The sequence below is a fragment of the Octodon degus genome, unplaced genomic scaffold, assembly GCF_000260255.1.
Source record: "Octodon degus isolate 3935 unplaced genomic scaffold, OctDeg1.0 scaffold00038, whole genome shotgun sequence".
Taxonomy (NCBI): Eukaryota; Metazoa; Chordata; class Mammalia; order Rodentia; family Octodontidae; genus Octodon; species Octodon degus.
In genome coordinates, this window is record NW_004524614.1 from 4,635,289 (window position 1) to 4,655,274 (window position 19,986).

At 38.0% G+C, this 19,986-nt stretch overlaps 1 protein-coding gene across 3 annotated transcripts in view; it reads right to left on the reverse strand.

Annotated features, from left to right (window-relative positions):
* The window catches only part of Lnx2 (ligand of numb-protein X 2), an 83,766-nt gene that overhangs the window by 43,423 nt on the left and 20,357 nt on the right, over window positions 1-19,986 (reverse strand). For 2 of the 3 annotated variants that reach the window (XM_023715085.1, XM_023715083.1), the window contains exon 2: window positions 3,609-3,809. The gene's annotated coding sequence lies outside the window, so the exon portion shown is untranslated. Of the gene's footprint in view, window positions 1-3,608; window positions 3,810-4,331; window positions 4,448-19,986 lie in introns of all 3 variants that reach the window. The other variant, XM_023715084.1, reaches the window with a different exon arrangement.

Genomic DNA, 19,986 nt, shown 5'->3' on the forward strand with positions numbered 1-19,986 from the left:
ACTCAACTTCAAAGGCAGCAGCTCTCTTTATCCCTTCTGTAAATGTTTAGAGAGCCTCCAGGATTTGATGGGAGAAGACAGTAAAAAAAAAAAAAAAACCTGCTGTTAAAATTTCACATAATAAGTAAGCTAAAAGTTATTCACAGGATTGATGTGAATACAAGCAAAGATGACAAGAACTAGCATTTAGCTATCTTTGGCTTTGTGGCCAAAAATATTTTCAAAAGGGGGAAAAATAGGCTGCAGATTTGTGACAGCATTAGTTATAGAGAAAAAACCGGACCAGCGCATCTCAGACAAGAAAAAACCATCAGCTACTTTTTCATAAGTCCCACATCTGCAAGGTACACAGCACCTTTAGGAATCATGAAGCAGATACAACCCCATCTATGTATTTTCTATTTTTAAAAGAATTTTTTAAAAACAGCATTAAGATTTTAACAGATGAACAAGAATGGCTGTGAATTAGGGAGTCTGGGATAGCATTCAGGCAGGACAGCTTGACCTAACCTTAGATAAACTGAGTTTTTTAAAAATAAAACTACCTATAGTAAAACAACAACAGCACTTGTGATCTAAACTCCTATCAGGATCAACCTCACCAAAAAAAATATTTCTTGTATTTGGTAAAGTATGGAGATTGTTTTTTCACTCTGAACATAAACTTTTAAAATGTGAGCGCAAGGTCTGCGAGCCTAAGGAGAGAAAAACCCTCGCATACCCCAGGCGGACAGGTATCTCCACAGATCCTGGCTTCCCAGTCAGGGAGCAGGAAAGTCCACACATTGTTGATCTTTTTTGTATTTACTCAATTTTTTCTGTTCCTTAAGTAAATACACTGCAGTTCTAGCCTCCTACACAATGACTAAGAAAACAGTTATCTTAAGACTATTTTAGCTATGTTCGAAATCTCTAAGTAATATTGGTTCTTTTTCGTTTCATCATAAAATCGTTTCATGAGGAAAATTAACACATTCCTTTTTAAAATACCATCTAAAACTGCATTACTTCCATCCCTGAAATATCTCTAGGTTACCATGAAACAAACATTAAATGAAAACAGTTACAAGCACAGACTCTAATCTGAGGGGCCAAATGGTAGCATGGCCACTTACTAGCCTTGTTACTCAATTCCCTTTGTGTCTGTTTCCATCTCAGATGGAAAATGGGATAATAATAGTGCCTATTTCAAAAGGTCAATATAAAGAATAAGTAAGAGAGATGGAGGGAAACAAAAGGGGATTTAAAAAAGAATTAAGATCCAAATCTCCATGAGGAATGTGCTCAGTATGTATTCCAGACATATACTAAGAAAACATAAAATCAACAAAAAACAAAGGTAAGGAAAAAAAAGTTCAGATAGATTTTATTCTAAACCCAAACAACATATAACTAATAAGGAAGAATAATCCAATACATTCTTGCTTCAAAGTAACAAAACAGTAAATTAAGTGACTGTGGGGAAGAGGATAATATGCCCAGGTTTGTATGTAATTTTGATTTTAGATATTACCTTTAATGTCTATGAGCAGTTTAACACACCAAAATATAAGTAAGCCTCAAACACTTCCCAAAACACACAGATAAGATGTAGCAGAATGTGTATTTTTATGAAGTACATATCTATTTAATAATAGTCCAGGAACAGTGAAGAGAAAGAAACTATTATATTAGCTAAGATTACCATAAGACCTTTTAAGTAATATATTGGAAAACAGCCAGTGCTAAAGAATGGGACTTATAAGACACTGTTTACTACTCAATTCCACTTATGATCAATACGCCTGTTCTTCCTGGTTTATAGGACAAGTACATCCTGGTACTTACAGAGCTTACATAAAGATTTACTGTTTTTTACCCATTATGTGCATACTTGAATGTATCTGAATTATTATTCAGATACCTTCGCTTGATGCTACATCTGACCTAGATTTAGAGTTTTCACTATTCCTAGCCTAACAGATTTAGAGGAAAAGATGACGAGCTAAGAAATACCATCAAAGTACAGTTAGCTGGGAACCATTTATGGTTCCTTTGGCTAATCAGCACCAGGCATCTAAGAATTCCCTCTCCTCTCTGTCCTGGCAAACTCCTCTCATTCTTTCCATTAGATTCTTCCGCAACTTGGCACAGCTCCCTCCCTTCAGGCTCCTGCTGCTATTTGCACATCACCTCCATTTTGGCAACTTCTACACAGCATGTTTTTCTGCCCCCTCTTCTCTTTGAAAGGGAGTATGGTGTCCTTTCTGTCTTCTGATTTCTTGAACACATTATGCACTTAAAAAAAAAAAATTGTTCTCAGGCTCATAAATGAGGCTGCAATGTGTAACTTAATAAGTGTGCAGGGGAAAACTGCATTTACTTGTGGCATTGCAAGGCAATCAGCATACTAGACCATGTCCTGTAACTTACAAATAGAATAAGGCCTTAGGCTCTTCTGCTTTCAAGAGCCTGGAAAAAGTGTCATTATCTAATTATCAACTCAAGAAAAATGTCCTACTGTGTAGGTCACAAACCAGATTTGATAGTTACTTTAGTATAAAGCAGTGGGTGTCTGAACTCAGGATCTCTTTATCCACTCTGAACAGGTTTGGCAGTTTCTTAAAAAAAAAACATGAAATGGTATGTGATCCAGCAACTGTATTCCTGGACATCTGTTCCAGGGAAATTAAGACTGATGCTGGCACAAAATTTGTACATAAATGTTTACTGCAACTTCAGGTGTAACAGCCAGAAACTAAGAGCAACCCACATAACAGTAAAGGGTTAATCAAACTATGGTACATCCACACCACGGAAAACAACTTAGCAATAAAAAGCAAGGGACGCCTGAAGCACACAGCCACCTGGTAGATCTCCAGATAACTCAATGACTGAAAAAGGTTGTGCACTATATCATTCTATCTCTATAAAGTTTTTGAAATAACAATGTAATAGAAGTAGGTGACAGAAGAGTGGTGATAAGGGTAAGGGGGTATGAAAGGGAAGCATGAGGGGTCATTGTGGTAATAGGAATGCTCCACATCTTTATTGCATTAATGTCAATATCTTTGTCGCGCTATTGCACTAATTAATAATTTCACAAGCTGATGCTACTGCTGGGAAAAGGGTACCTGTATAGTTTGTGCATCTATAATTATCTTAAAGTAAAAGCTTAGTTAAAAACATCACTAATGATCCTAAATAACATGTTTCTATTTGTATGTATTATACTAGTAGCTTAAATGTTTAAATATTCACTTAGTAGGGCCAGTCAAATAGTTCAGCAGATTAAAGAGCCTAAGAGCAAGTGCAGGGGTCAGGGTTCAATCCCCGGGCCTGCCATGCTGGCCCCACCCCAGCACATGCTGAAATGGCAATTAAGACTGGGGGGGGGGGACTGGGCGGTATTTGAGACTGGGCATGGTGGAGTACGCCCGTAATCCCAGCTCTTGGGAGGCTGTTAATAGGTGGATCACTACAGTCTGATCTAGTAGTGAGAACCTGAACACCCTATAGACCCCTTCCCTAAAAACACTTAGTAACAAAACAACAAACTCATTAAGTTTCATTTTTATGAAAAAAATGTTCTGGCCCCCAAATGAATATAATGAGAAAAGAGTTATTACCTTATATTTCTGTTGCCTTAGTCACTTTTCTGTTTGGTAGGATGAAACACCCAACAGCCACAATTTAAGGAAGGAATTTATTTTGTTAACTTTTCAGTCCACAGTCGGCGGGCTCCAAGGCATGTCAGCATGGCAGGGGACACACCGGAGGAAAGCGGCTCGTGGCACGCAGAACAGGAAACAGAGACCAAATGGAGGAGCCTGCAAGGGAGATAAACTCTGTCAGTCAGCTTTCTCTGACCACTCTTCCCGTAAGACCACACTTCCTGACAGAAAATTAGCTATAATACCCTTAACTCAATCAATCACCTTGCCAAGGTCCTTTCTAGGATCGTATGAGGCTTTAGGGCAGCATCTAGATATAAATCAAATATTTGAAATTTGGAGTCTTAAATTTATTTCTGTTTTTCAATCTGTCATGAGACCATACACAAATTCTGGAAATTTTCATCATACACTAACGAGAGAATAGATGAGAAAGGCATTGTGAAAATAGATTTGACCTTGAGGACTCAAAGAAAAATAGGGCGAAAGGACGCAGATATTATTCTATCACAAAAGGACCAGTCAGTGGCTAATAATGCTTTTGAAAAAAAGAAAAACTGAAAATGGGAAAATGTTGGGATGAACCCAGCTTGCCACAGTTTGAATCTTACATGTCCCCCAAACACTTATACTTTAAAGGCTTGGTCCCCAGGGTACGCCACTGAGAAGCTGCGATACCTTTAAGAAGTGGGGTCACTTCCGTTATCTCTTTTGCTTCTGCTTCAAGATGTATTCCTCCCATGACATGCTGCCTTGCCCAAAGCCAAGAGGGCCAACCAATCAAGGACTAGAACCTTTAAATTTGCAAGCTAAAATAAATCTTTTGTCTTTATAAGATGATTTTAAATGTCTGTTATAGATCACCCTCCCCCACGAAACAAAACAAACTTGACTGACACAGTATTCTTCTAGTACTCTTCCTTGGAACAGCATGAAATGGTGGCATGCCTTCCCCTAGAGCCTCATCCTACTGGAAGAAACATGTCTGGATATTTAGATGTATAAAAATATTCATCTCTCCATAAATTCTATTCTAAAATTAGTCACTCTCACTTCCTCATATGCAGCATTAGTAAACTGTCAAGTACTTAGTTTTAACAATTCTACATTTGCAAGTTTTTTACATGTCTACAAAAATGAATTCAGTATATTTAGTTATACATCTCCTGTTGCATTATGACAATATTGGAAAAAAACATTTTAGATTTAAGCATTCTTAAGGTGCTACTTAGAATTAGATGTAACCCTGTTCTAGATTATTATCTAGAAACTTTGTAAGCAAAAAATAAAACAAAACAAAACAAAACAAAGCACCAGAAGCGATGAAACTAAGGCCCAGAACTCTATGCCAGCTGGGTAACTAGGTCACTACCCATTCATTCTTTCATTCACCACATATTTATCAAATGTCTGCTGTGTGCTACTCTACTAGACACAGTCTGTGTCATGCTTTCTTGTCTATGAACTATCAGCTGTCCTTAAACAGTAAATGTGCACATTCACTCACACACACACACACACACACACACAGGAATTTAAATCCAATTGCAGAATGGTTATGATTATGTATTTTTATACACAGAATTTACTAATATTACACTTGTCTTGTTCTAACATGAGTTCCTTTGATAACTTTGATAATCCCTTCTTATGCTATAAAAAGGTCAAATTGGGCTAGTGGAGAATTTACAAATACCAAATGTTCACTAAAATCACCAAGTGTAGTGAAAAACTTTTTTTAATGCAAAAGGATAAACACAAAAGCCATATTGAATTAGCTAATTCCTACTTCCAGGTAGTTATGTTATACTCTTAACAGTTATAGTTACATTACCTTAGAGTACTTTAAACATATAGAATTTACACAGAAGTATTTTTTTTTAAATGGCATGCAGTTTTTCTATATAACCAAATACATAAATATATTTCTGCGACTCAGAAAGGATTCCTGTGGAAAGAGCCTTACTACAGGAAAGGCAGACTCCACTGCACTGACAGCACATGCCCTTCCCCAGCACACATCTCCCTGCCAGCTAAGTGGGACAATGCCACAGATGCACAAGCATCACACAATATGAACAGACAGCAGGTGAGCTGTACATGCCGGTAATCCCCATACTTGCAGGCTGAGGCAGGAGGATCAACAGTTTAAGCCTAACTTGGGCAATGTGGTGAGAAACAGACTCAAAGTAAAAAATATATAAAAATTTGCTGGGGATGAAGCTCAGTCTGAAGACCCTGGTGGAACTTCAACTACTACAAAAAACTGAGAGGTGTAAGATAAAAAGAACTGTAGTGATCATTAATTTGGTTATATTGCTGTGCTAATTTACTGGATATACAAGTAGCTTAAATGTTTCCTTATATATTACACTCAAAGGCGAGTGTTTGAATTTGAATTAAATAATACAATTTCTTCTAATAGATGAAATATATTTAACACTTAACTCTTCCCACTGTAAATTCTACAAAACATTTGTTTTTAAGTAACAGATAAATTCTTATTTTGAAGGTCTTTTCAATCTTTAACTCCTCTAACTTTGAGTCATAATTATCCAAATGTAAAGGTCATTAAAAGAGCAGAAACCTGGTTTCAACAGTTAGAGATCTGGGTTCAACATTCACCTGTTGCACTCATTCACAAAAATGTGACACAACATGTAGTACATTCCTGAAACACCCGTAAGCTCCCCTATGAAAGCAGAAATTGCAGCTTGCTTATGGCACAGGATTACTGTGAAATTTAAAAAGTCACACTGCCAGAAGAACCTTGATAAACTGCAAGGTACTTTTTTAATACTAAGTTGTCAAACTAAATTAATGGTGATAGAAGATGGTGTCAGGATTTCTAGGCAGCCCTTCCACTAGACTGACAATCTGGACCCAGAATGTAATTCCTAGTTCTGCAACAAGGGGCCGGGGAGATGGCTCAGTGGAATAAGCGCTTCCCTGGCAAGCGCAAGGGCCTGAGTTCAATCCCCGGTTCCACCAAAAACAACAACAACAACAACAACAAAAACCACCCTTCTAGTTCTGCAACAAATCACCTAGACCACAGGATAAAACCCATCCAGCCCTTTCACATCTTTACCTATAAGAAGTGGGTCAAACCAGAGAAATTCCGGTTTCCTACAGAGCCCAAACTCCACAATTCTAGAAAAGTGTTGAGAACATATGCCTAAAACAGCATTTTTCTTTACTGCTATTCATTATGTTTACTATAAAAATGCTCTAAATCCAGAGTCTGTTTGGAAAGCTTTGGTACATTCCTTTTCTGTTTTGTCATCACTGTATAAGACATTTTAAACATGTATCTTTACCTAAAAACATCTATTTTCAGAGACAAATATATGTGCGCCTAAAGTAGTGCAATGTACAATGTACAAAACCTGAACACTTATATTTTCATTATTGCACTGTGACATAAGATGCAGTGATACCTCAGTTATTAAACAGCTTCAAGGCCAAACTTTCTACTACTCAAATAATAAAGCTCAAAAAAAAAAAAAAATCAGCTTACAATCAAAAGGAAAATCAAATTTAAAAAAACCTGCATGGGCCTAGAATGAGTCATGAGAGTGAGTCATACTGTGCCTCCCTGTGGACACGAAGGGGCGACCCTTCAGTCGAAGCTCTGCTCTCACCCAGGCAACATACATGCTTGTGATCAGGCATTAAAACATTCATCACTGGGTTTATTTGTGCAAAATTTTATAACCATGGTTCCAAAGACAGTTAGTGATGCCAGCAGTAAAGGTAAAAGGAAAAGTATGAGAACCAGGATAGAATTTAAAAAAAAAATCATTGCACAATTTGTTAAAATCCTAGAAAAATGAACTTTGTAAGTAATTTTGGGGCTTCAGAACCAATTATTTGGTTTTCCATTATTTCATATGGGAAAAATATGTTCAGTTCTCAAACTTTTGTTCTGTGAACAGGAATTTGGGATGGAATGAATTTGACAAATGAGATACCAATATATTATAATGTTATAAACAAAATAATCTCTGAGTTTCCAAATAAGGTGCTATATTTAGGAGGGGCTGCTCCATCTGAATGACTAAATATTGTTGTTTATTTCTTAAAAGGCAAGTACAGGTAATTGTTTGAAGCATAAATTGATGTTGATAATATATATCTTGCTCCAGAGTCAATCTTTTCATAAAACACAGCTAAAGCTACAGAATAACAAACCTCTCAGTCCTATTTCCCCCCAATAAATGTAAAGGAATCAGTAAGACATTGCCATTGTTTTCTTTTCTAAAAATTTTTATTTATTTGTTATTTATTTATTTGGTACAGACTCTGGCTATGCAGCTTGGACTCATAGTGATCCTCCTGTCTAAGCCTTCCCAGTGCTGGGATTACAGGTGGGCACTACAACGCCTGGTTTTGGTTGCTGGCACGGTGCACCCAGGGTTCTGGAGCTGGCACAGCATTCGGTACCAGGGACTGAACTCAGATCCTTGTACTTGCCCTCTAAGAGGCGCTTAGACCTCCAAGCTATCTCTCCAGCCCAAGACATTGTTACTGTGATCAAACCTACACCACAAAATAATTGGAGTGGAACTAAACCATAGTCAGGCCAGGTTCTATGGTGGTGGGATCCCTAATGATTAAAGTTGCCAAGTTTCACTGTCTTAACTATGGCCAAATTAAAATATTTAAATGCTGCAGCTTCCCAAGCAAATCAGGGACATCAATAATTAAAAGAACAGCCCTGCTCCCGGCCTCGCTTTCCCTCTGCGTTTGCTCGGGTTTCTTCAACAGACCAGACGGCACTTGACAAGTTTTCAGGCCACAGCACCCGGCTCCAGAGTGGAAACATGTAGAAGGGAGACGCGCAGGTCGTGGAGGCCGGGAGAGGAAGAGGAGCTGCGAGGGAGGCACACCCGCCAGCCCGGCACACCCAGGCCCCAGAAGGCAGATGTGTCCGTGAAGAAATCACCAGACCAGAAGTGTTTCTTCTATTCCCAGGGGCCTGCCTAGCAGTGCCAGCGCTCGGCTCTTGGAGACGCTGGGGTCTGTGAGAAGCTGTACTTCCTGCCGAGGCTGGGATGATGCCACTACTCCATGGAGTAGCCTTTCCTTCCCACCAGGAGAGAAGGAAGCCAGTTTGAGGCATTTCTTCATCCAAGGCATCCAAGAGAGAGCTTCTGCTCCATTCCAAGTCAGCTTGGCTGTTTGCGGTGCAGTCATAAATTATTTAATGCACACCTGTAACAAACCATGATTTGGCAACAGAAATGATATCCAACAGTGCTGTTGAAATGTAGGAGTTAATCGGGAGTGGATATATCCTAATAAATCTGTGAATTTGCCTCTGAACAAAAAAAAATAAATAAATAAAAATAAAGAACAAACTTCACTTGAGATGCTCAATTTGTTCTAGTTAACTTAATGCATATAAAAGTCACGGGGCTAGGGAGCTAGTTCAGCGGTCTAAGTGCCTGCCTGGCAAGCGCACAAACCTGAGTTGGATACCCAGTACCACATGCCATGCTGGCCCCAGAACCCCGGGGGATACCGTGCCAACAAAACTGAGTGTGGAGGTATACACCTATAATCCCAGCACTGAGGAGGCCGAGACAGGAGGATCACCACGAGTCTAAGCTGCATAGTGAGACCTCATACCAAATAAGTAAATGAAAGATTAAAAAAGTAAGTAAAATTAAAATAAAAAGTTGTCAGCTAAAAATTACTTTGGGTCAGACCTCAAAGGAAAATTATGAAATGAGGTAGATATTTGTCTCCGCAAAGCTAATCTAAACAATCGGCTTACAGGCCTGAACTAAACTACCAGGGAATGATCCCTATGTGCCACCAGGAGGCTAATTTATTCAAGTGAGTTGAGTTACAATTTTAATACTGAGAAAAAAGAAAATCCTTATTAATTCATCACTCAGACTTGGATATATTGCAAGTAAAATATCTCTACAAAATATAAATGCCTAATGTTACATGATTAGAAATAAAAAAAATATTCTGTCAGGCCAGAAATATAAAAAGCCTCTACTATATGAGGGCTTTAGGATGTTCAACAATGCACCTCCAAATACATTAATTTCCCAACTTTCAGAAACTAATGCAAACAAAATCCCAGATTTTATATTATTTTGTTACCTTCTAAATGACTATAACAGTTTATCTTTTGACATTTCTACCAGGGAAAGTTCACAAACAAAAATATATTCAAATGCAAATAGTTCTCTCTAATCTTCAGATCTGACCTTCACCTTCTAATCATCCATCCACTGCTGTCTGTCCCACCTCCCAGACTGATTAAGAGTCTCTTGAGTCTCTTATGAGCCAGGCTCTCTTACAAGCCTAACACTGTCTACTGTTGTAGTGTTAGGAGCTGAGCAATGAGGAAATATAAAAACCCTTGCCCTTGTGAAGTTTACATTTGGGCAGAAGGGGTGCTGAGGCAACAAGGGAAGAACAGACATTATAGAAGAAAAATAAAATATGTGGTATTTTTATATGCTGGAAAGCACTAGAAAATGTTATGGCCTGTGTCTGGATATCCCTCCAAAGTCTCATGTGGTCATGGGGGACAGGTGTTTTGAAGGTGGCTGAATTTAGAATTTGTGATTGGTTCAATGTCTAGAGGTGGGACAGGAGGTGTGAGTGCTACACCACCTGCGGGCAGGTAGCCTGCATATAGTATAAGGAAGGAAAAGAGGCTTGCCCCCCACCCCCTTTGCTCTTGTTGCTTTCATCTCCTCCTGAAGCCATGAACTGTTCTGCTCTGACATGTCACACTGCCTTAGAGTCATGTGACTTTGAACTGAAACCTCCACAAACTGTGAACTAAGTAAAATTTTCCTCCTTTAACTTTGGGTGTTGATATTTTGTCTAAGCAATGAGAAAAAAATAACACAGCAAAAAGAAAGCCCGGCCGGGAGACTGTGCCCTAGGAAAAGGTCAGCTATTTTAAATAGGGAGACAAAATACTCACTGAGAAGTTGATATTCAAGTTATAATCAAAAAGTAAACAGAAAACTATAAGAGTGTCTGGGGTAAAAATGCTTCTCATGGGTAAATGAGGTAATTAGTAGAAAGGTGTTAGGATGAACACATACCTGGAGTGCTCAATGAACACCATGGAGGACACTATGGACAAAGAGCAAAACAGAAAGAACGATTAACTCGGACTAAATTTGTAGGACCTTAAAAAACACTTTGCTTTTACTCTGAGTATTTTAACTACTCATTCTAGCTGCTGTGTTGAGAATAATCTCAAATAGTCAAAGAATAACGCAATTAGAGGCCCACTGACATACTCCAAGAGATGAGGTAGAAGTAAAAGAAAGAAAAGCAAAAAGAAAAAGAAAAGCAAAAAATAACGAATGAATGGACTTAATTTTCAGTCTATTTTAAGGATAAGTTTTTCTCTAACGCTTCATTACCCGTATTTTCCCCAAAAGCACTATAATTATGCCTACATTTTCAACTCTTTGCCATCACTTCATTTTGTATTTGTCATTTGTCATTCTTCCCTATCCCTTCACATACAACTTACTGCTACTCTCTGCTGTAGGCTCGGCATTCAGATACCAAGCTTATTAGAAACCATATTTTAAAAAGATCCAATAAAGGAACAAGGTAACTATTATGTTCAAAGGTCTTTTCCATTGAGTACAACAGAATTTCAGGACTCAGGGTAGCTTTTTAGAATGAAGCAAAAATGTTAATATAATAGTGCTTTACCTTTGCCAATTTAAAAACTCTGTTACATCTGTTTCCTTAAAAATGGTAGGTTCCTGTGGAAATAAATCACTGTCCAAACACATACTGAGTGGGCCATTTATAAATCAAAATGCCAACTAATTAGGTTATCATGAGAAATAGGAGTTAAAACACATCAGATGAAAGGAATCAGATTTTTATTGGGGTGGGGAACCCTTCACTCTGTATTATAGCCACTCTATCATCACCATTTATTTCCTCAAATTTATCTTTAAAATTTCATACTGTACAAATTTATACTTTAAGATCTAGTTAAACTACTTGCAGACAACAGAGATAAATTACTGGTGGAGATGTAAGTGTCTGTAAATCATACTGTAAAATGTTACTTCCAAAAAATTCTCATGTAGAATTGAACACATTAAATAGATCTTTAAGACTGGCATTCTTAAAGTTTCCTTAAATACTGGATTTTATTGCACTATTTAAAAGTCTATTTAGGTCTGTTTTTATGAGATTTTTAAAACTGGTATTAATAATCATTAGAGTTCAATGGCTTTATTCCTAATACTAAACTTTTTAAGCAGAAACAATCTCATATTTCTTTGGGTTTTTGTTGCTACTATTTTGAGACAGGGTTTTACTATGTAGTCCATTTACAGACTGGCCTCTAACTTCCAATCTGCCTGCCCCCACTTCTAGAATGCTAATGGGATAACAGGCATGTGCCACCACACGTGACATTTTATAATTCTTATTTTTTCCAATATCCCAGCCATAAATAAAGCTCCTCCCAAAATCAAAAACACTGAAAAAGCACTTGCTAAGATTTTGATGTTCATTATAAGCTTTTACAACTACTACAACCTGGTATCATTTCCCTTGATTTACTAAGTCTCTTCAGAGTTCATCACTTTAGAAATGCTTCACTAGGGATGTACCTCAGCAGCACAGTGCCTACCTAGCAAGTGCAAGGCCCTGAGTTTGATTCCCAGGACTCCCTCCCCCCAAAGAAGAATGCTTCATCATTCTTATAATGCCTACAGACATTCTACCAATAAGAAACCCACTGAAGGAAATAGGTAGAATACCTGTATTTTCTAGGCCTTTATTTAAGAAATACAATTAAAAATTATGTTTTCCTCTTTTTTTAAAAAAAATCAAATATATTCACATAAACAACTTTTATATTGAAAACTATTTACAATGTTTCTAGTTATGAATTACATGCTAATACATGGTATAAACAAAATGTCATAAAATTCTCTATCATTTTTCTATTCTCTTTAAAATAAATCTCAAAAAAATAAATGAGATACAGCTTCTGCACAGCAAAGTAGACAATCAACAGAGTGAAGAGACAACCTACAGAATGGGAAAAAAAGTTTGCCAGCTACACCTGAGACGTGGGCTAATACCTAAAATATAAGAACTTTAAAAAGAGGTAAACATCAAGAAATCAGTTAACAACAAATGCTGGTGGGGCTGCTAGGTCGACTGGGGTTTCTACATTACTGGTGGAAATGTAAACTCGTACAAATGAAGAAATCAGTATGGAGATTCCTCAAAAAACTAAAAATTGAAATTCCAAGAGTGGGCGTGGTATTGGGTCCCGGGACGCTGTAAACAGGCAGATCACTACCAGTCTAACCTAGTAGTGAGACCCTGAACACCCTGTAGACCCTTCCCCAAAAATACAAAAAGAAAAGAAATTCCATTTAGCTGAGCTAAATATCTCTGGGTTTCTATGGAGGACATTACAAAAGATGCCAAAGAACACCAGATGGGAAGAGAGGTGCTGAGCACGGCATGGGGGAGGGCACAGAGCTCCCAAGTACTCCAGGCCCCTCCACCAATTCAGCTATCTAGAAACTCTCTGAACCCTGTTCTTTTGGGGTTTTATAGAGGTATCACTGCATAGGTATAAGTGATTAAATCACTGGCTGCTGTGATCAGTTCAACCTTCAGCTCCTCTCCTCACGAGAGGCTGGGTCTTGGGGTTGAAAGTCCCAACTCTCTCATAAGGCCTGTGGTCTTCCCAAGGACCAGACTTCACCCTGACATTACCTAAGGGCTGCAGGTCACCACACACCCCCTTAGTATACCAAGACATTTATCATTTGAAGATTCCAAGAATTTTAGAAGCTCTGTTAGGAAATGTGGACAAAAAAACCATAAGGTATGTATTTCACAGTGCTATTTAAAGAAAAAAGCTCCTTAGTTTGTTCTAGTGTCAATCATTAACTTCTCTATCATTAAATCTCTCCTTTCGAGAAAGCCTTAAAGTCCTGTGGCTATTAGAAATCAATCTTTCAGGATTAAATGTTATAAAATTGAGCTCAGATCCTTTTGCCCTATCTCCTTCTTGTGATGCTCTTACCAGAATCTGGCTCCTTGATTTACCTCCAGAACTGTGAAAAATAAATCTCTTTTCAAATTGAAGGAGTGGGTAGGGAAGAATAGTTCCAGTGCAGACCCGTGTAGCACACATGAGGGTCTAGGTTCCAACATGGTGATGGGGGTTTGGGGTATAGAAAATGCCTTATTTCTACTAAAGAGATTTGGGACCCCAAAATATGGCACCTCAGAATGTGAGGAAATAGCAAAACCAAGAAAACCTGTCTGACCTCCTAACCTTCGCCATGCAAGCCACAAAGGAATTTCCTGGAGGTGTAGCACAGCACAAGGAACAAAGCCTCAAAAACAAAATATTTTGATAGGAACAATTCAACAACATAAATGGATTATACACGGAAAGGGTCCGAGGGAAGATCTATAATAGAGAAGAATCTAGAGATTGACTAAGCCGCTGAGGTGTTCTGAGTCAAAAAAGGGCTGGGATATGACCTGATTTGTGTCACTGATGTGATCAGATCTGTGTCAGGCCAGTAACTTGCCCTGGGATTAGGTACTGGGGTTGGGGGAGGTATGACACTAAGGAAGGAAGACAAAAAGCAGGAAGTTACTGCAATGGTCAAGATGAATAGGAGTGACAGCTTGAACAAGGAGCATCCATGGGAACAGTAAAAGAGGAATGGATTTAAATTTTAGGATATATGTGTGTGTGTGTACATAAGACAAGTACGCAAGATGAGACATGACAGCACATTAAAACCAGTAGTCTACCAGAGAAAAAAGCACTGTACTTCCTGCATTCCCCAGAATTCAAGAAAGAAGTTTCTTAAGCCATAAATATAAGCATTTCCTGTTATCTCCAAAAGCCAAAATAGTCCATGTCCTATTTTGCTCTGTGGACTGCAGTTGTTGAGAAATCAAATGTGTTTCAAGATGCAAGCTAAATGTTCATCCTCAGGAGGAGCTTCAGCCAACCTGAGGCCCTAACTTTTGCTTTGAAAAAATGGGAGTACTGGCCGGACGATCTGTAAGGCTTCTTCCAGATAAAACCCTGAAGTGTAACACTTACTGGAGACAGCCCACTGCTGGTTGAAAAATCAATGCATACTTACCTAAGGAAAACCACAGGATACCAATAAAAAGCTGAGCCACAGGCCACTGAAGGTAGTACAAGTGAAAAACAAGAACATGGGAAGAAGACTAACATTTGGAGTTTCATTATTCAAACAAAGGATAAGACATGTCAAAGTCATGAATAGTCAAAATTAAACAAGGATTAACTCATGAGATCAATTCTGACATCTAAAAGGAACAGATTTAGGGAGGTAATTATGACAGTTAATATTAATTGAAAACTTGCTATGTGTTGGGCATGTAGGGACGTATTAGCTGAAATAAATTAAGAAATTTGATCCTGATGATAAACCTGCACTGGATATTACTCTCAATTTCCTCCATATTTTTCAGATTAGGAAACAGAGTAAGAAACATTAAGTAACCTGGGTGTGGTGGCATGTGCATGCAATTCTAGCACTCTGCAGCAAGAGGATCACAAGTTCGAGGCTTGCTTGAGTAAGTTAACAATTAAAGAAACTGCCTCAAAGAAATAAAAGGGGAGAGGGAGAGAGGGAGAAAGGCAGGAGGAGAGAGGGAGTAAGGGGGGGGAGATGGGGAGAGGGAGAGGGAGAGGGAGAGGGAGAGGGAGAGAGAGAGAGAGAGAGAGAGAGAGAGAGAGAGAGAGAGAGAGAGAGAGGAGGAAGAAGAGGAGGAGGAGAAAAAAAAAAAGGACAAATAGAAACACAGACCCAGACCCAGACCCAGACCAACCAACAAACCAACCAATCTGACAGGCATCATGGCACATTTGTAATCCCAGCACTCTGGAGGCTGACTCAGAAATATCATTGTGAGTTGGAGGCCAGCCTGTGCTACACAGTAAGTTTAAGCCTAGCCTGAAGTACATAATGAGACTCAAGTCTCAAAAAACTCAAATAAATAAATAAATAAATTTTTAAGTTTTTTTTGTTTTGTTTTGTTTTGTTTTTAAGATAGGGTCTCTCTCACTGTGTAGTCTGGAGTTTAGGTTGGCCTTGAACTCACAGTGATCTTCCTGCTTCAGCCTCCTGAGTGTTAGGATCACCTGTATGCATGCCTGACTAAAAAATGAAACCCTTTTTAAAGGTGAGGATATAGCTCAGTGCAAGGGCCCTAGATTCAGTCCCCAGTGTCACAGAAAAAAAGAAAAGGAAGGACAGAAGGAAGATTACATTAAGCAACTTGTCCAAGATCTCAGTAACTGATGGAAAAATGATTGAAATCAGGCAAATCTGGTATGATTCTAGGACTATCATTTATGAAGTATATATTTTACTTAAGTACAATGTACAAAAAATATGGTAAATATAAAGACATTGTACAAATCAAAATAAATACGTGCACATATACACATATACTTACATATATACCTAACAGATCAATGGGTAAATTATTTTTCTTCTGTTGTCACATTGGTCTATTTTCCAGAAAGTATTATATAAGGATAAATATCCTTTTTACACAAGGATATATGTATGAGATAACCATTTTATATAAGAATATATACATGATATATACTTTCTGAAAAGCATCCACTTACATTTGCCATGAAGCACAACACTTTTATAAAGCCTTGAATGGAAAGTTCATGCACAAAGTATATGTAAAGAAATTGGGGCTGGAGAGATGGCTCAGTGGTCTAAAGCACCTACTTGGAACAAGCTTGGCAAAGCACAGGGACCGCGGTTCAATCCCCCAGCACCACATGCCAGCCAGCCCCACCTCCTGGTGGGCTGAGCTGGCCACACACACACACACACACACACACACTAAATGTAAAAATAAATAAATAAATAAAATAAATATTTTAATCAGCCTTAAGGTTTTCTTCCTCTTCAGGCCTTAAAAGTACAGACATCAAAAGAAGCTTGTGCATATCCTCACTGGAAAAACATTTAAGGTCATTTAACACTATCTTAGAAATTAATCTCTCAAGATCTGGAATTCCATGGTTCTTTTTCTTTTCTTTTTTTTTTTCCAGAACCGGGGATTGAACTCAGGTCCTTGTGCTTGCCAGGGAAGCGCTTATTCTACTGAGATATCTCCCCAACCCCTCTTTTGCTTTTCATCTATTTGGTACAGGGTCTTACTTCACAACTTGGACTTGTAGCAATCCTTCTGTTTTCAGCCTCCCCAGCGCTGGGATTACAGGTGTGTGCTACTATGTCTGGACTCTGGCCAGCTCAGTGGGCCCAGAGGCAGGGCTGGCGCAGCCTGTGGTACCAGGAATCAAATCCAGGTCCCTGCGCTTGCCTAAGTAGGTGCTTAGTCCATTGAGCTACCGCGCCAGCCCTCCATGTTTCTTTTTTTAAAGGCTCTGAGATATGTGACCAATCTTGTGTATAAGTGGCTCTACTTCTATATACTGGCATCCTCCATGTAATATAAATTGTGATTCTAATAAGAAAAGTTCACTTACATTATAAGTGACATAATCATGGTCTAGCCATGTAAAGGTTGATTATTAATCTATATTTATAAAATATTCACTAGGAAAGAATGAAGAAATACTAAAAACTTAAATGACAAACAAAGATATCTAGCAGAAATAAAACAGCACTCATCTTCAGAAATTCTTTTACTTTCCAGAAAATTACCTTAACGGAAAGGCAGAATTTCAAAAATGTACCTGGAAGAATGACTATTTAACAATGTTCCTAACATGCACATTAAATATATTTTAATTCATTAAATCAAAATTTATTATCATGTGATCAACATGTAAAAAATCCTGAACTTTTTTACATTATTTTTTGTTTACACCACATGTCAATTGGGACTAGTCACATTTCAAAAGCTTGTTACCACAAAAGCTTATGACCACTGTGTTGGGAAACACATTATGTCAATGGTATTGGACAGGTATCATTCCAGTGAAGATGAACAACTGTGTAATGCAAGTAAATTATACCCTTCATATGAATAACTTAAAATCTAACTAGATTTATCAATATAAAAAGTGAAGTAGATGCAACGTTGAAACAAGCATAACTAGAGAAGTAAAGAATCCCTTATATAATGCTCCTAAAATATATACTGTAAGAGCAACGATATGTGGGATTTTTTTTCAGCAGCAGGATTAGTGGTAATACAGATTTACAACCCTTGTTCAGCTTCCCTAATATTGCCAATACAAGCCCAGAATCACATCTTCTCCCTGCAAAGAAGGTTGGCTAGGATCATGCATCTATTCTGAACCAATCACTGTAGCCATGGTCACCTAAAATTTTAACAGGTCAGACCTGTGTTATTTCTGAAACAAGGTACTTATCATCTTACCCGGAGGCATAAAGGCTAAAGTATAAAAAGCAAAAAACTCATAAAGTACCCGAAACAGGACCTGTGGCTGTAAGAGAAAGGATGTGCAGCACCAAAACCCAAATATCTATTGCTTTAACTTCTCATTCCCAAGACCATATCAACAGCATCATTGCGCTGGCTACTGCTGGAGCAGCCCACTGATCCAAAGCCCTCAAAGAGGTTATTATGGATTTCCCAGGTGTCATTCTGGGTTATGTGTCCCTGAGGAGTCATTCGGCTCATTTTCATTTAATCATTCAGTATTACCTTATTGCTTTACTTCCTACTCAAACTGGAAGAGTCATAAAAAGTTGATTTTCACTGATGTAACTATTCCCTCATAACTCTATTCATTCGCTATTATTATATGTTAAAGTCCATACTAACTGCTTTACAAGGATTATCTTAGTCATTCCAGCACACCCTATGAAACAGTCATGATCACCATCTTATAAATGAGGAAAATGTGAGTTAGGGAAGTTAAATGGCTAGGATACAAGTGAATGAGACGGGATTCAAATCCATCTAATTCCAAAGACCACATTCAGTGGCACCTAAAATTGGGAAATCTTTACTGTTGCCTCCCTCTTCTGCAATATTAAAAACCAAACAAACAAGCATTCTATAAGCAACATATGATACACTTACAGAGAAATCACGTGGTTTATTACTAAAGATTTTGCTGAAAAAAACTAATGATAGCCTCTAAGACAATTGTACTGATAAGCTTAGAGTGCTGCTTTGCACTGAAATTCCTCAAATATGGCTCCTTTAGGATAAGTAAGTGATGCAGAGACAAAATAAAATTTAAAAAGTAATACATCCTTCATGAAAATATCATTAACATTTTATTTATTATTGTCCAACCATGGAAATTTCAAGCACAAGCAAACTTCTGCATCTTTACCGTAAATATCTGTATCTTATGAGTATACCACTTGCACTTCACCATTCTTGTTTTGTCATATACCTACTAATCCTTTCCTATATTGCCTTTTCATATACTTTAAAGTACACTGTAGAAGTTACAGTACTTCTAAATATGACAAATGCATATATCCAGGTGGCATGATTCATTATTAAGCTACTGAAAAGAATCATTACGTTAGAGGGTTCTCTCCTCTTCTTTGTCAATTTCCACTCTTATCACTGCTAGAGGCAACCACTCCTTTGATACTTTTTCATCACAGATGAGTTTTATTTGATGGGAACAAAAAGTATCTTTTGGGTGAAGCGTCTTTTACTTGGCATATTAATAATTGTTTCCAGTTTGGGGTGATTATGAGCAAAAGCGTCTATGAATGTGTATTTTCATTTCTCTTGAGTAAACACCTAGAAGTGGAAGGCTTGAGTCACAGGTTGGTATATATTTCATTGTTACATACACTTAGTTACATAAGCAACTGCCAGAACTTCTCCAAAGTGGTCATATCATTTTATATTCCCAGCAAAAATGTATGAGCTCTGGTTACTCCTAATCCTTTGCTAACACTTTATGTTGTCAGCCTTAAATGTTACCCATTCTATGATAGCTGATCAATTAACATTTCAATTTCTTTTAAGCTGAACCTATTTTTAAGAATATTATAGGGCCAGCCAAATAGCTCAGCGGATTAAAGCACCTGCAAGCAGATACAGGGGCTGGGGATTCGATCCCTGGGCCTGCTGTGCTGGCACTGCCCCCAGGCGCACTAAGAAGGCAACTGAGATGACATGGTGGCGTGGGCCTGTAATCCCAGCTCTTCGGAGGCTGTAAACAGAAGAATCACTACAAGTCCGATCTAGTAGTGAGACCCTAAACACCCTATGGACCCTTCCCTAAAAAATACAAAAACAAACAAAAAAAGAATATTACAGGGCTAGGGAGATAACTCAGTAGAATAAGCACTTG